The 14,520-nt window shown below is 45.6% G+C and overlaps 1 protein-coding gene and 1 long non-coding RNA gene across 3 annotated transcripts in view; both read right to left on the bottom strand.

Annotated features, from left to right (window-relative positions):
• Positions 1–10,008, bottom strand: part of LOC133666760 (uncharacterized) — a 48,549-nt gene extending 38,541 nt beyond the window's left edge. Inside the window, exon 1 of the long non-coding RNA XR_009831341.1 lies at positions 7,886–10,008. This is a non-coding gene — a long non-coding RNA (uncharacterized LOC133666760). The remainder of the gene's footprint in view (positions 1–7,885) is intronic.
• LOC107993614 (beta-1-syntrophin) overlaps positions 1–14,520 on the bottom strand; it is a 298,727-nt gene that overhangs the window by 239,883 nt on the left and 44,324 nt on the right. The gene's annotated exons all lie outside the window — the stretch shown is intronic.

Below are 14,520 nucleotides of genomic sequence, written 5' to 3'. Positions count from 1 at the left end.
GGGAAGGAAAGTTGCGCACGAGTCGTTTACGCGAGTGAAATCCTCGCTTCTCAAACGGTTAACGATCGTTTCGAAAACCCTCCTCCCTCCCCCCAATTAAAATAAATACGGAATTAGCGAATGGGGAGGGAAAAGTGGATCTCCTCCTACTCTCGTTCGCCGGCAAGGAAGAGTTTCTTCTCGCGAGTTTCAAGACAACCACGAGATTCTAATTTTCCAGAGATCCTTAATCGGTTTGTTGCGCGGTTCAACTCTGGATTACGCGCGTTTTAATCCACGAAAATTTGAGAGCGAGGAGTTGGAAGGAAAGGAGATCAGTCGCGTGAGGGTGGAGATAGAGAGGCGAGAGGTCCTTGGAGGAAATATACGCGAAACGCTATCAGTTTCAACGGCGCCCTGCGGGCTAATTCCGCGATAATACAGGCCGCGTGGGAAACGCGCGGGTGGTTAAGCACGACCTTCGAATCTATTATTTAAAACCGCAGCAACGCGCCGCGGAAAATGCATCGCTCGCCTTCGTCTTCTTCTTCTTCTTCCTGCTCGACACGTGCCTCTTTCCCACCTGTCTTCCTTCGCTTCTCTCTCTCTCTCTCTTTCCTTCCTCTGGGAGGGAGAAGGGAGAAGAGAGAGAAATATATACACGCGCGGCCCGATTGAATCTTAATCCGTCCACGACGATTTCCACGAAGATTTAATTTCACCACGGGTGGAAAACGGGGGATCCGTTGGTTGATCGACGATAATTAGAGGGAACGGATAAGCACGTCTGGATTCAAACCGGAGGAAAAACCGAGCGTCACGGGAGAGACAATGGAATCGGCGAACAGACCGAGCTCCCAAAGAAATTCTGCTGACTTCGGTGTTCTCGGATTTCCATCGTTCCCTCCATCGTGTAGCCGCGCGTACGTGAACGCTTCCGAGTCCTTCGAACGGAGGAAACGTTTCGTGGCGGAAAAAAACGTCAGGAGAAATTCCCCTCTCCACTTGTCTCCCGCGCGAGATAATCGAGCGTCTTTCGAGAAGGGGGCGGAGAGGGGATTCCTTTCGAATTTCCATTTGCCCGTATCAGCTTCCGCCCGTGATCACGAGTCGTTTTACAACTCGAATCGTTTCGAAATGATTAACGATTCCGTTTGCGATTCGTAAATTGAACGTATCTCGTAACGTTTATCCGTTAAGAAAACTACGTTCTCCCCAAAGTCATTCGTCACGCGATACATAAGTCCGAGGACAGTCGCAATTTCCTGTACAACCCTCCCTCGAATCCGTCCACACCTCTTCCTCCACAGCATCCTCGCTTCGAACAACAATCGTAAATTACATCGACAATCTTCTACGTAAAATCTTTCTTCTAAATTCTAGGCAAAAATCTATAGATGATCTTCTAAACGCGATTTAGTAATTAAGCTTCGTTTTACGCGCGCGAGAGACGTCCAATTCTATCCGGAATTCGTCGTGCGAATAATTTGGAATTCCAAATTGGCGAACTCTTATCGAGGATAAATGGCGGAGTGGAAATTTCGTTGCTCGAATCACCGGCGAGATACGCGCCCTTATGACGGGGCAAACAACCACCGTAAATCCGTGTACCAGCATCGTGTCGAGAGATTGGCAGCACCTCGATATTTGATGTTCTACACGCAAAATTCTCGCAACGGGCCCTTCGCTCCAACTTTCCACAATACACGATCGCGCTTTTGTCCGTCGCGCGACCCTATGCGCCTCATATCCGCCTCGAGATAAGGCTTTCATCCCCCTATCCTATCCTCTAACGGCGCTCGCCATCCGTGAGAACGCTTTCGTGGCCACGAATTATTCTCTCTCTCTCTCTCTCTCTCTCTGTTTCTTTCTTCGCATAAAGTCGGCGTCGATTTATTCCTCCCCTTCTGTGATATTATCCGAAGAGGGGTTCAACAAATTTTTTGATAATCCGCTTGGATGCCAGGAAGATCGATTGAAAGTATTTCGAGATGGATTTAGGAGAGATTCTGCCCTTTGTGGCTCTTCTCTTCTTTTCTCTCTCTCTTTTTCACTCTTCCTTTATTTTTCTGCAATACATCGATGGATTTGGCGAGAGGCCGCGATCGTATCAGAGGGTGGCCTTGTACGACATAAAAAGCGGAATTGGTATAGGGAGTGTATTATTGCTGAGAAGTAGAATAATGAATAATAAGATTAATTGTAACGGGGGAGGTTGTAATTCATATTCCGGATAAAGAAAAAGAAATCGGCCACACGAACGTCTCGACACGGCGTTAATAGACCTTGAACACGAGGCACGTTTCTTACAGGTGGTTCGTTAACGTTTCCACCCTCGTCACGGTTCCACCCTCGAGTAAGATACCTCATCATCAGAAGCGTCTCACCCTCGAGGAACCACGAGGAAACACTCGTCCACGACGATACGAAAAATAACAGCATCCCTCGCTTCTCCCCTCCCCCCTCTGATCCCCTAGCTCTGATAAATGGCCTCTCGTCCATCGCCGGTCAAGCGAGCCTCTTAATTAAGAACCACCCCCTAATAATAATCGAGCTTGACGACCCACTCGCGATATCACCACCGTGATAAGAAACCTTAACGCGCGGAGGAGGGTCGAAATGCTCCGATCGCTCGAATTAACCGACGACGGGGGATAAAAATTACGTCGTCGTTCATCCATGTCTCGATTCTCGTCTTAGGTTGGCCAACGAACCTCTTCTGGACAGTTTCGTGTTTTCGAGATTGAAATATCCACGCAGAGGGAGGGAAAAAGTGTGTGTGTGCTCTCGAAAATTGTATCCGCGAAATTCACGAAAAGTTTTCCGAGAGAAAAATTCTTGCTCCTCGAAACGACTCCGGCTAATATGTAATCCGGATCCAATATCCTATCCGATATCCCGGTCACCGCGCGTCTCCGTATCTCTCGCGAGTTCGATCCACTTTTCAGCCTTCTCCCCTCCCCCCGTTTGCGAAATCAGTGGGTGCACGAGAAAGTTTCGAGTCGATAGACGAGGAGAGGGAGAGGGAGGAGGAAGGAAGGGGAGATGGTGGATATCTCGATAGTTTTTGCGCGATATACACACGGGCCTTGTACGCGCGCGATTCGACGCGATTTTAGCAGCCACCTCGGAAATTGGATCTGCGGACTGCATTTGGAAATTGCGTCGTGCGCTCCGCGCGGAATATTGCCAATTTTATCGCGGTGGCTGCGTATCGATCTGTCGAATGTTAGTCGATTCGACGAGTTGAACGAGGATTGTTTTTTAGAAACTCGGGGCTTAGTTTTTAGTTTTCGAGCATTCCTCCTTCTCGAGGAGGAAACGAGCGAGAGAGAATCGATCTATGATTATTGACTTTATCGCGGTCGAAGATCGATCTGTGTCGAAGATTAATCGATTCGACGAGTTGCACGATCTGATTTTAGAAATTATTCGAGCATTCTCGAGGAGGAAACGAGCGAAAGAGAATCGTTCTACGTATATTTTTTATAAAGCGCCAAATATTATTGACTTTTTCGAAGATCGATCTGTGTCGAAGATTAATCGATTCGACGAGTTGCACGGCCTGACTTTAGAAATTATTTTCCTTCTCGAGGAGCGAGAGAGAATTTTTCATAGAGCGTGAAATATCATCGACTTTATCGCGGTGTGTATCGATCTGGCAGAGATTAGTCGATTCGACGAGTTGCACGACCTGATTTAGGAAATTATTCTCGAAGAGAAACGAGCGAGAGAGAATCGTTCTATAGGATTTTTTCGTGAAGTACGTAGAGGAAGTGCGAGAAGAGGCACGCGACGTTAGGGATCGAAGCATGGCCGAGAATGAGATTTGGAACGGTGTCTCGTTAAAGAGGGGTGAAAGAAGAGGAGGGGAGGTAAGATACTCGAGGTTCGTCGCGCGAACGAGAACGGATGGTCGGCCAAGAACTTAAAGAAAGAAAAGTAAGGTGTAAACGCGTTGTTGTGCGACTCTAAACTCCGTCGAGTCTTGTAATTCAACCGGATATCACCGGGCCATAATGCGACGTACACGCGCGAAAATAGACGGGTCGCAGAGTGGCCGCATTTTTCCCAAGGCACGGCGCGGGGTCGGTCTTCCTGTAATTTACACCCGCCTGAGTTCGGGATAAGCCCCGTTTATTTTATTTTTTGTTGCGACGCTTCGTATTCCCGGCCCCGACTTTCGAGCCAACCGTCAGGGTACTTTAGTTGATCTTGCAAACTTAGTAGTTGGCCGCCCTTCTTCTTTCCCTCCCCTCCTTCTTTCTCTTCCTTTTCCGTGCGCACACCTCCCCCTCCCTCCGCACAGCTTGTCGTGCTCACGTGCTGGAGCGCCAAGTCTGCAGTCAACTTTTTGCAACACGCTGAATTTCCACTCGAAAACGCAGTAACTTTAAACGGCGGCGTGCTCGCCCGCTCGCGGGAATACGATTTTCCCTTGTTTGCGCTACTTTCGCACCCCTCCCCCGTTAAACCTACCCTCCCTCTCAACGATCAATCACACGGAATGGAATGGAGCTCGAAAAAAACAAACATTCTTCCTATTTTCCGATCGTCTGAAAGGAACAACGATACCATCTTCGAAGAGAAAAGAAGGAGAAAAAAAGAAAAGGAAAACACCATTGACTCGTCCGATTGATTCGTGGTCGCAAGAATTCGTTCAAAGATTCGAGTTGATCGTGGCGGGTCGATCGCGTGTGCGCACATGTCATAATTAATACCCGAGTGCGAGTGAAATTAATCAATCGAGCCAAATGAGGAAAATGGAACACGAAACGAGGGCAGCCTCCTCCCTTCACCCCGAGGGAGCACATATCGAACGGGAGAATGGCGGCGAAGACAAAGTTGGAAGATGTTTCGCGATGCTGAGTGTTGGATAAATAAGGAGGGGGGAAAGGTGGCGGAACTTGCTGATCGAAAGCGAGCGGTAGAAATGGATCGGCAGATTCTCTCTCTCTCTTTCCCTCTATCTCTCTCTCTCTGGTGGTACATTGGATCGCACGTTGGCTTCGTAATACCAGGCGGATAAAGTGGATAAGCTGTCGGTCGGTTCGCCAATTTCGAGACCCGTCTGTCTCCTCCTTCCCACCCTCTTTCTATCCACCGCGCCCGTCGATCCAACTTGATCTAACCTAATCATTCGGTGGCACGCGATTTACCGTGTACGTGCTGCTATCGGCCGATTGATTCCTCCGCCCGGGATTATACGTGGCTGCGTCGGCTCGCCCGTCGCCTTATCTTTTTAACGTCGAACGAACGAGCCACCATCGTGCCTCCTCGCCTCCGATCATGATGGATGGCCTTCGAGACGGCTTGCTTTACGATCAGTTAACACGAAAATAATGCAAATCTACGCGAGTCTCCGTTCCGTAGTTCGGATTAGTCGAAACTATAATTGGATGCTTTGTTTTTTTTTCTTTTTCCTTTTTTTTTACCACCCTATTCTTGATCAACACGTTAAAACACGTGGTAAAAAAGAAATCGGCAAATGTATTACAGTTTCAATTCGTTTTACGATACGATTATTCGGGTTTATTCGTTCGCTCCTGCATTTCTCGTTCACATTTTTCTTCTTCGCGCAAACTCCCCTTTCTCCTAATCAAATTCACAAGAAAAACACGCCGCGGGGAATGTTCTCGCTTTCACGGTAAAATAGACCGCGTTGCGAAAAAATAAGAGTACATTTCAAGCATTCTCCAATCGTGCGGCATAATTTCGTAAGATTGCGATAATTGCGCTTCACGCGATTGGATTTGTGTTAGGACAGGAGAGAAATAAAGCAATCGATCCGTCGGTGAAATATTTTAAGGACGATACCGCGCAAATTTATCGAGAGAAATTACAGACGAGAGTTTCTAGTTCGTTATCTATGTATAAGAGACAACTTTTTCACCGAAAATTTTCACCGAGCTTTCGCAGAAGTTCCGGCAAGATTCGCATCAGCCTGACAAATAGCTAAGTGGGACCTCTCCCGAATATATAACTCGGCCCCGCGATTCACCGAAACTATGTTCTTCTTTCCTTTCCATTCTCCCTTCACTTTTTGCGTCCTCCGTTTCATAGAGATTCTCGAAAACTTCCACCCGGTAACTCGTCTTTCTGCCTTCCTCCATCCTCCCGTTCATCCCCGTCATCTCAATAACAAAGGAACGTAATTCGGAAATTTTAACACTTAATCAAACTCCTATATAATTCGAAAATTCGTCTCGAATTCGATATCTGTTTTTTAACCAGATTTTCTCTTGCAAACTCTTTTGCAATTTGTTTTTCACTCTCCCTTCATTATTCGAATGATTTTCGCGCTTATCACGATTCAATAATTCGAAACTCTAACGAATTAATTTAATTCCGATTATTTCGTCGTTTTTTTAAGCAAATTCCTCCTAAAAAAAATCTTAGAGATAATTTATCTTTTTTACCATTGTTCGCTCTTTAAGATTATTCGAATAACAAAGTAATCGAGAAATTTTAACACGAATCGAACAATTCAAATCAAAATTCACTTCGAATTCGATTCGATATCTCAGTATTTTTTAACCAGATTTTCGACATTCCGTTATAATTCCTTTTTTAATCCTCCATTATTCGAATGACCTTCGCGTTTATCATGATAAATAATTTATTCATATAAATAATTCGAAACTCTTCCTTTATTTCAAAATTAATTTGGATTACTTTACCGTCTTTTTAAAATTCTCCAAAAAAGTTTCACGATAATTTGCCTTTTTTATTTTCTTTCACCTTAGAATTATTCGAATAATAAAGAAAAGTAATCGAGAAATTTTAACACGAATCAAACAATTCAAATCAAAATTCACTTCAAATTCGACTCGATATCTCACTATTTTTTAACTCTGTTGCAATTTGTTTTTTAATCTTCCTTCATTATTCGAATGATCTTCACTTTTATCATGATAAACTATAAATAATTCGAAAGCCCTCCTTTACGATTTTAAAATTTAATTCCGACTATTTCACCATTTTTAAAATTCTCCAAAAAGTTTCACACGATAATTTACTTTTTTATCTTCGTTCACTTTAGAATTATTCTGGGCATTCGAATAACAAAGAAACGTAATCGAGAAATTGTAACTAATCAATTTTACTAATCAAACGATTCAAACTTCTCTATAATCCGAAAATTCATTTTCTAGACTAGATATATCACTTTTTTCAACTACATTTCCACACCACTTTTTACCTTCGTTCATTCCTTACGATTATCCTCGCCATTCGAATAACAAAGAAACATAATCGAGAAATTTTAACGCTAATCAAACAAACAATTCGAATCAAAATTCATTTCGAATTCGACACGATATCTCCATTATTTTTTTAACCACATTTTCGAAACTCTGTTGCAATTTATTTTTCAATCTCCCTTCATTATTCGAATGACTTTCGCGCTTATCACTATTCGACAATTCGAAACTCCTCTCTACGATTTCGATAATTTGCCTTTTTTACGCCTCTTATCCTCGCCATTCGAATAACAAAGAAACGTAATCGAGAAATTTTTAACGCGATTTAACAATTCGAAATACCTGCGCCGCGACGACAATAACAATATGAAAATTAATTTCAATTCCGACTCGCTTCGCGTTTCGCTTTTTCGAACCGGATCTCGCCATTAGCAAAGTAATCAAGGAACACCTGTGGTATTACCGTACCTCGAGCGCGCCGGTAAGTGGCGCTAATCAAATAATTAATACTACATAAATATCGCGTCTTCTCCACGGCTCTCCCGGGACATCTCCCCAAGGAATCGCAATTAGATCCATCGGATTATTTACGAGGCTCGAGACGGGCGGGGAAGGAGGCAGAGAGAGAAAGAGGGGGCGCTCCCTTTCTCCCTCTCTCTTATTAACGGTAATACGTTGAGCCAGATATCTGGGCCTTTACTAACTCGACCGTGCGGTTCCAGACACTCCCAGAACGTAATTGTGTAACACGCTTAAAGCTGGATCCGCGCCGAATGGCTCGGCCAGCGTCGGTAATCTCCCCTCAATGGTCAAATCCTATCGTTACGAGAGGGTTGGCTAATCTTCTCTTAAGCTGTGAAATGCGTTCACGAAGCGTCGATGCCCGCGTGGCCACCACTTTCCCTTCGGGGGGACGGAATACACGCAAATCCACCGCATACGGATGTCCAAGATGTACTCCGATCCCGTCTCTTTCTAACCTTCGGGCCCACTTTGTCGATACCCTTTTTTCCTGTTACGTCCAAAACGAATCGGACTCGTTCATCAATTATTTATTTCGATCAACACAATGGCTTGTCGCGCGTGAAGCGCGTGATTTTTCTTCAATTAATCGTTGCATACACTTAACGACGAAATTCATTCTCACGTTGAATATTCGAAATCGATGATTATTCGATCGACCATTTCGAAACTTGGTCTCGATAAGAAGATAGGAAGGGCGTGGCGAACGACGCAATTGCAACAAGTCGTTCGGTTGATATCCTTCTTTTCGTCGGGGGAGGGGAAGAATCGCCGTCTTTCGTTTCCACTTTTTTTTAAAGTAAAAATAATGGCGCGATGATGCGGCGGATGCGATAAATCCGATTAATTGCGACGTATTTCACCGACGTAATTATACGCATCGACGCGCGAGCACGATCCGTTCAACGGGAGAACAAGTATAGGACTGAGGCAAAACAAAAATAAACGGGCGAAAGTCGAGCGAACGAGCGAGCGAGAAACAAAACAAAAGCGAGCGGTGGGGGAAACAGTTTCGGAAACTAAACGGGACAAATTTCTAAACTGGGCTGACTACGCCTTTTTCGAGCGAACAGAGACGAGAGAGGGGGAGAGGCGAGACGGGCGGAGGGGCGGAAGCGGAGGAAGAGGGTGTAGAATGGCCGGCGCGAACGGCGTACGATTAAATTGAAATTAGTTGCGGAACTTTTTAATTGCAGATTCGATAACGGCGTCGGAGGGGGAGGGGGAGGTAGCTACAATTTATACGAGCCTCCTCTCTCCTCCCCTCTCCTTCCCATCTCTTTTTCCACCTCTCTTTGTCTCCTCCTTTCTTCCTCCGCTCCTCCGCCGTTTCTGGAGAAACTCTCGAGCTCTGCTTCGAATGCTTTGCGAATTCAGTGCCCCGGAAGTGCGCTTATTATTAAACGAAGATGGTGGATTAACTTCTTACAGAATTTGCCCGGACCCCCGAAGTGGCTTTCCCTTCCACGATAATCCCTCCGCTGAAAGATAAATCCCTCCAACCGATCGCTCCAATACGAAAAAAATAAAAAGAAAAAGAAGATTCCGATGGATTAAAAAAACAGAAAGAATCGAGCCTTCCCTCGCCTCGTTTGATTTTAATTTCGTTCGCGAGTTACGAGTCGTTGGAACGATCGGCGACGAAATTCGTCCGACAAATTTGTCGATTTATCGACGAAACCTCTCCTCCTCGATAAACTACTCCTTCTCCTCCTCCTCCTCCTCCTCGAGAAAAATGCGGGTCGTCGGGAAACACGAACCAAGTTCGGCCATCGAGGAGTATAGATGAGAAGAACGAGGGACGCCCGATGTTTGCCGTCGATCTCGTTCCTCTCGTAGGGTTGGATGAAGCTGTTCGATCGTTTCTTTTTTTTTTAAATTATGGTGGACGCTGCTCCTCGTCGAAAATTTATCGACTAATATTCTCGAAGGAAGGAAAGAAGGAAGGAAGAGAAAGAGAGAGATGGGTCTCGAATGTAGATCGGCGTCTTCCAAAACGTTGTCCCGTCTTTCTCCAGTCCAATCCTATCCTATCCGTCGATTCTCTCGATCCTTCGACCCTGAAACGTACGAAAGAGAGGCGAAGGAGAAAGGAGAGGAGGAAGAGATGGGGAGAGATCGCATTAAGGAATCGAGCGAATCCAAAGGGCGACGCCCATGGTTCCGGGAGAAAGAAGAAGAAGAAGACGACGACGACGACGATGCCTTTTTGAGTGGCAATATGGCAGGAAGCTCCGAAGCAAACGAAAAAGTAAGAGCCACCCTTGTGTCGTTAGGTTGCCAACCGAACCCGACAGACGATCTCCCGGGACCTCTTCCGACTACTTTTATGCCTGCGTTTCGGGAAACCGAAAGCGATCCAGGAGCGACCGACCGCGCGATAAAATCAAGGGAAGACGGGATAAGATAAGTCGTAATGCGGCTGTAACGCTCTTTCTTATCGACCGTCCAACTTCGATCGCTGGAATTAACCGAACTAACCTCCTCTCTTTTGTTGTTCTCGGAGAAAACAAGGTTGAAAATCAAATATTCAAAGCTTCGACGAATAAGAATAATTAATATCTAACTAGACAGGAATCTCTTCTTTTCTCTCGATAAAAAAAATATCGATGTTGACGAGAATAAAAAGAATGATGTGGACAGTTCAATAAGTTGTTTCGTTAACTTCCTTCGAAGAAATCGAACGAGGATGAAACACACGCCTAAGAAGAATTTTCCTAAAAATTAGAGCCTCGAGTTGTTTGTACAATATCGAAAAGAAGAAGCAATGGAGCAACGACAGGCTGGACAGGACGGCAGCGAAACGAAAACGTTTTCATTCGCGAATTTTATTAAGCATACATCCCTTTCCCCCCCGCGAATAGACGCTCCTGTAGTAAACATCACGTGGAAGGGGTTGAAAAAAGGGTGGGGAGGAGGAGGTAAAACAGTCAAGGATGAAAAGTGCAGAAAGTAAAACACTGAGAGATCCTCTGAGGCGACCGGTAAAAACGCTCGCGTTCAAAGCCCTTTCTGTCATCCGCGTTGACTAGAGTACTACTACAAAATTTCGTCCCCGGGAACGAACAACTTTGATCTCTCCTCTGCCGGCATAAAAAACGCGTCGCGATAAAAATGGGAGGCGAAGAGGTGGCCGGAGAGGAAGGTGGCATAAAGCAAACATCGTAAAAGTTTTAAACGGAACGATACGACACCGGCGCGTCGTATTATTCCGGTTTAAACGCGGCCAGATTTCTCAGCCGCGCGGAAACCATCGCATCGAGATCTTTCAACCGTGCGCTCGCGTTCGACTGCAGAAGATATTATTCCAACACCGAAACTCTAATTTATATTCGCGATAAACGACGCGTCGAGATAAACGGGTTGTTTTTGAGCCCCGTTCATAAAGTTAGGAGGAGAGAGAAAAGAATAAACGACCTGGCCGTTCGATAAAAATTTGTTTTGTCGGAGCGAAGCATCGGGATAAAGAGGATTGGAACGGAAAGGGGTGATGGCCAGCCTAAGCAGATTGATTCCATCCAAGATCTGCACGGCTCGGCTGCGAAACCTTACGTGGTATCTTGCGAAAATAACGAGCCGGTAAATCTGCCTGGAGCCGGAAGCCCCTCGAACGGCTACAAACGATAAATCATGAGAACCGGCCACTTAATTAAACTTCGACCCTAGGAAAAAGGTAAACACGCAATCGCAATTCAACTTCGCCTTTCGAATGAGAAAAGTTTCCCCGCTATCTTTTGAAAAGAAATGGGGGGGAAGGGAAAAGGGAGGAGAGAGAGAGAGAGAGGGAGAGTTGTCTTGCAACGGCTATATTGTGCCGTGTTGAAATATTTACCGCGCGCTAAACCGCACTTTCGAATGATGAAAAAGTCATCATAGCCGGGACTCTCTTTCGCTTGGACGAATAATCGGGGAAACTCGGACGGGGCGTAACTCGCGTCTCCTTTTCTCCTCTGATTTTTCATCCAAGGGACGAGAGGTTCCGAGAGGTTTCGGATTTGTGAACAAGGGATAGAAAAGAGAGGTAAAATAGAAGCGAGAAATTCAAATCGATAGAAAGAAAAAGTGCCATCTACGTGAGATCTGTCTTAAAATCGTAAGCAAAAAGGAAGATGGGAGGGGAGAACGAAAGATGGCTCGATCGAGATTTATAAAAGTTTCCACGGAAGGTAAAAATCGATTGATCAGCTCTCTCTTCTTCTCTCCCCATCCCCTCAATAATGAAATCTTCCGATCGAGCGGAGAGGGGGTTAATTTTCGCCGCCAAAATTCGATTAATCCGAGGTCCACGAACTCGTTGGGAAAAGTGGCGGGCAAGCAACAACCACCCTTAACCACCTGAGCTAACAGTTGGAGCGAAGCAATATGTCAACCCGCAATAAAGGGCGGCACCTGTTTTCTATAAGTGTCGTATTTTCCACGGGAATCGACCGGTGTTCATTAAAACGAGAAGGCTGGCCGAGCGATCGGGATCCCTGTACAAAGGAGTGGAGGCACGCGTGGATTGAACGAAAACACGAAGGTTGTTGAACGTAGCCGTAAATTTCGAGCCCTTAATATAGTAGCCACGGTTGCCAGCCGGCCACGATTCGCCGTGAATTTTGTATTTTCTCCCCGATTCGCATTTCTTCTTGGATCGTGAAGGGAATGGCGAGCACGAGGATGGAAAAAGGTCAGCTGCCGCGATTACAGCGGGGTGCTGACCGAGTGCTATTTCGAGGGCCTAATTAAGTTTCCGACCAGGAGGAGGGGGGGAACTGCGGTTACCAAACGGATGGGGAAGGGGCGGGAAAATGGAGTGGTCGGCCCTTTCACGATGAAAAATCTTACAAGCCTTGCATTTCACAGGGCGAAAATTATAAAATGGGAAAATTTGTGAAAGAAAGTCGCGAATCTTCGAGAATAAATGTTGCATCCGCTTGGTAATTAAAACATTTTTCGTTTCGAAGAGAAATTACGTTTACTTTCGGTGATTCCGTTGGACGAGTGCTTAAACCGTGGAAATAAAATCGGATTTATGAAAGAGATCATGAATTGAAACGTTTGGGGGGATGAAAATCTCTCTCTCTCTCTTTCTGGAAAGAAAACTCGGATCGAAGTCTCTTCTCGAGAAATCTGACCCATTGAAATGTACAAATCGGCGAACAACGCCGCACTTTGCTAGGAATATTCGAGGAGACGCGATGCGAGGTGTCGAGTACCACTCCGTCCCGAACCGCTCCGCTTCTACAAATATGTACACATCGAAATTAGCCTACCCCCTGCAAACAGCTTCTCGAATCACCTTTCCACCTCAAATTCTACTTCTACACGTACGCGATTATATTATAATTCTCCATCGATCCAACCTCTTCCATTCCATTCTATCTCGTCCGATCTTGATAAAATTTCCTCGCGTTTATGAAAATTTATAATATATTTATATACGACCGACTCGACGTGAAAAAAATCTTTAAAAAAGAATTTCTACGAAAATCCTCCCGAACGAAAATTCATAGAGAAAATTAAAGTAAAAAGATCGCATCTTTGCGCGAAATCCCATCGATATAATGATAATAATATCTCCAGGAGGGGGATCCTCGCGAGAGCGTAGGTGTGTACACGAATCATGCGATTCTCAGCTTCCTCCTCGAGGATCCTCTTCATCCCTGGACGAAGGCGCGAGGAGGAAAGAGGGTTACACAGCCGAGAGAACCACGCCCGAGCAGTTAATTCAGATTTAAACGTGGCAACGTCGCGGGTAACCAGGGGGCGTCGGCAAGCCCACAGGAGGATAGCAATTTAATAAACGCATGCTCATAGGTCGGCACGAGGTTCTGGCGCGACCTCGAATCCCATCGGCCTGCACCCAAGGAACGCATCGTCGACAGCTACTACTTCTAATCTCGGATTCAAATTCGTGCCCGACTCTCTCATCCCCTAATTATCTGTTTCGCGCTGGGTGTCCAACCTAACGAAGCTCCAGCTTTTTGCAGCGCGGTTCCTTCCGCAGAATTTTGGTAAATCCGTCCAATTAGGATTTCGGGTAATTTCAACGACGTTCGTTGTATTTTTTAATTTGTCAAAAGTTGAGGAGCGATACTTCTCTCTTAAATCTTAAATCGAGAAATTTTTCTCAGCGATGGCTCCATTATCCACCAATCATCGTCTGAAATAAATTTCAATTCGTTATAACAATCAAGAAAATGATGATCACGAAAGAAAATGAAGAAAATATCACAAATATCGTTCAGTTTTATCCTCTTTCGTTTTCGTTCCAAGGAACAAAGTATCTTTCAGTTTATCGAAAAGGAAAGTGGGTGGAATGCGGGACGGAAGGGAAGAGGAAAAAGGGGGAGGAGAGAGAAAAAGGGCGAGGATTAGGAGATCGAGGAGCGGCGAACGATGTCGTGGCTTTTATAAACGAGATACGAGGGGATGGATCGTCCCTCCTGCGAGTCCATTAAGCCGATCGACGCTTGTGCGCCTCCTAACGGACCAATAATCGGCCGGATCGCCTTCCAACACCCCGAGGTGCACTTAGTACGTGTCGCCGCGATCACGACTTGGACCGCGCGATAATCGACCTGTCGATTGGCCCCAAAATGCTCTCGATTAGTCCACCGGATCGCCCATTCCCGTGAATTAACCAAGTATTTTTTGTCTCTGCTGACTAAGACGGAACCGATCCAACCGTTTCTCCATCGATGCAAAGTTGACAAGGATAAAGATCCTCCTTGCGGGATTCCAACTCTCTTCCTCTCTTCTCTTTGACCGATTAACGCGATGTTTCCCACTGAAAGTTTCTCCTCTTCTTCTACGTTTCTTCTACGACCATATT

This window comes from Apis cerana, linkage group LG10 (genome assembly GCF_029169275.1).
Source record: "Apis cerana isolate GH-2021 linkage group LG10, AcerK_1.0, whole genome shotgun sequence".
Taxonomy (NCBI): domain Eukaryota; kingdom Metazoa; phylum Arthropoda; class Insecta; order Hymenoptera; family Apidae; genus Apis; species Apis cerana.
Note: the sequence above shows the minus strand (reverse complement) of the source record. Positions and strands in the feature narration are given on the sequence as shown.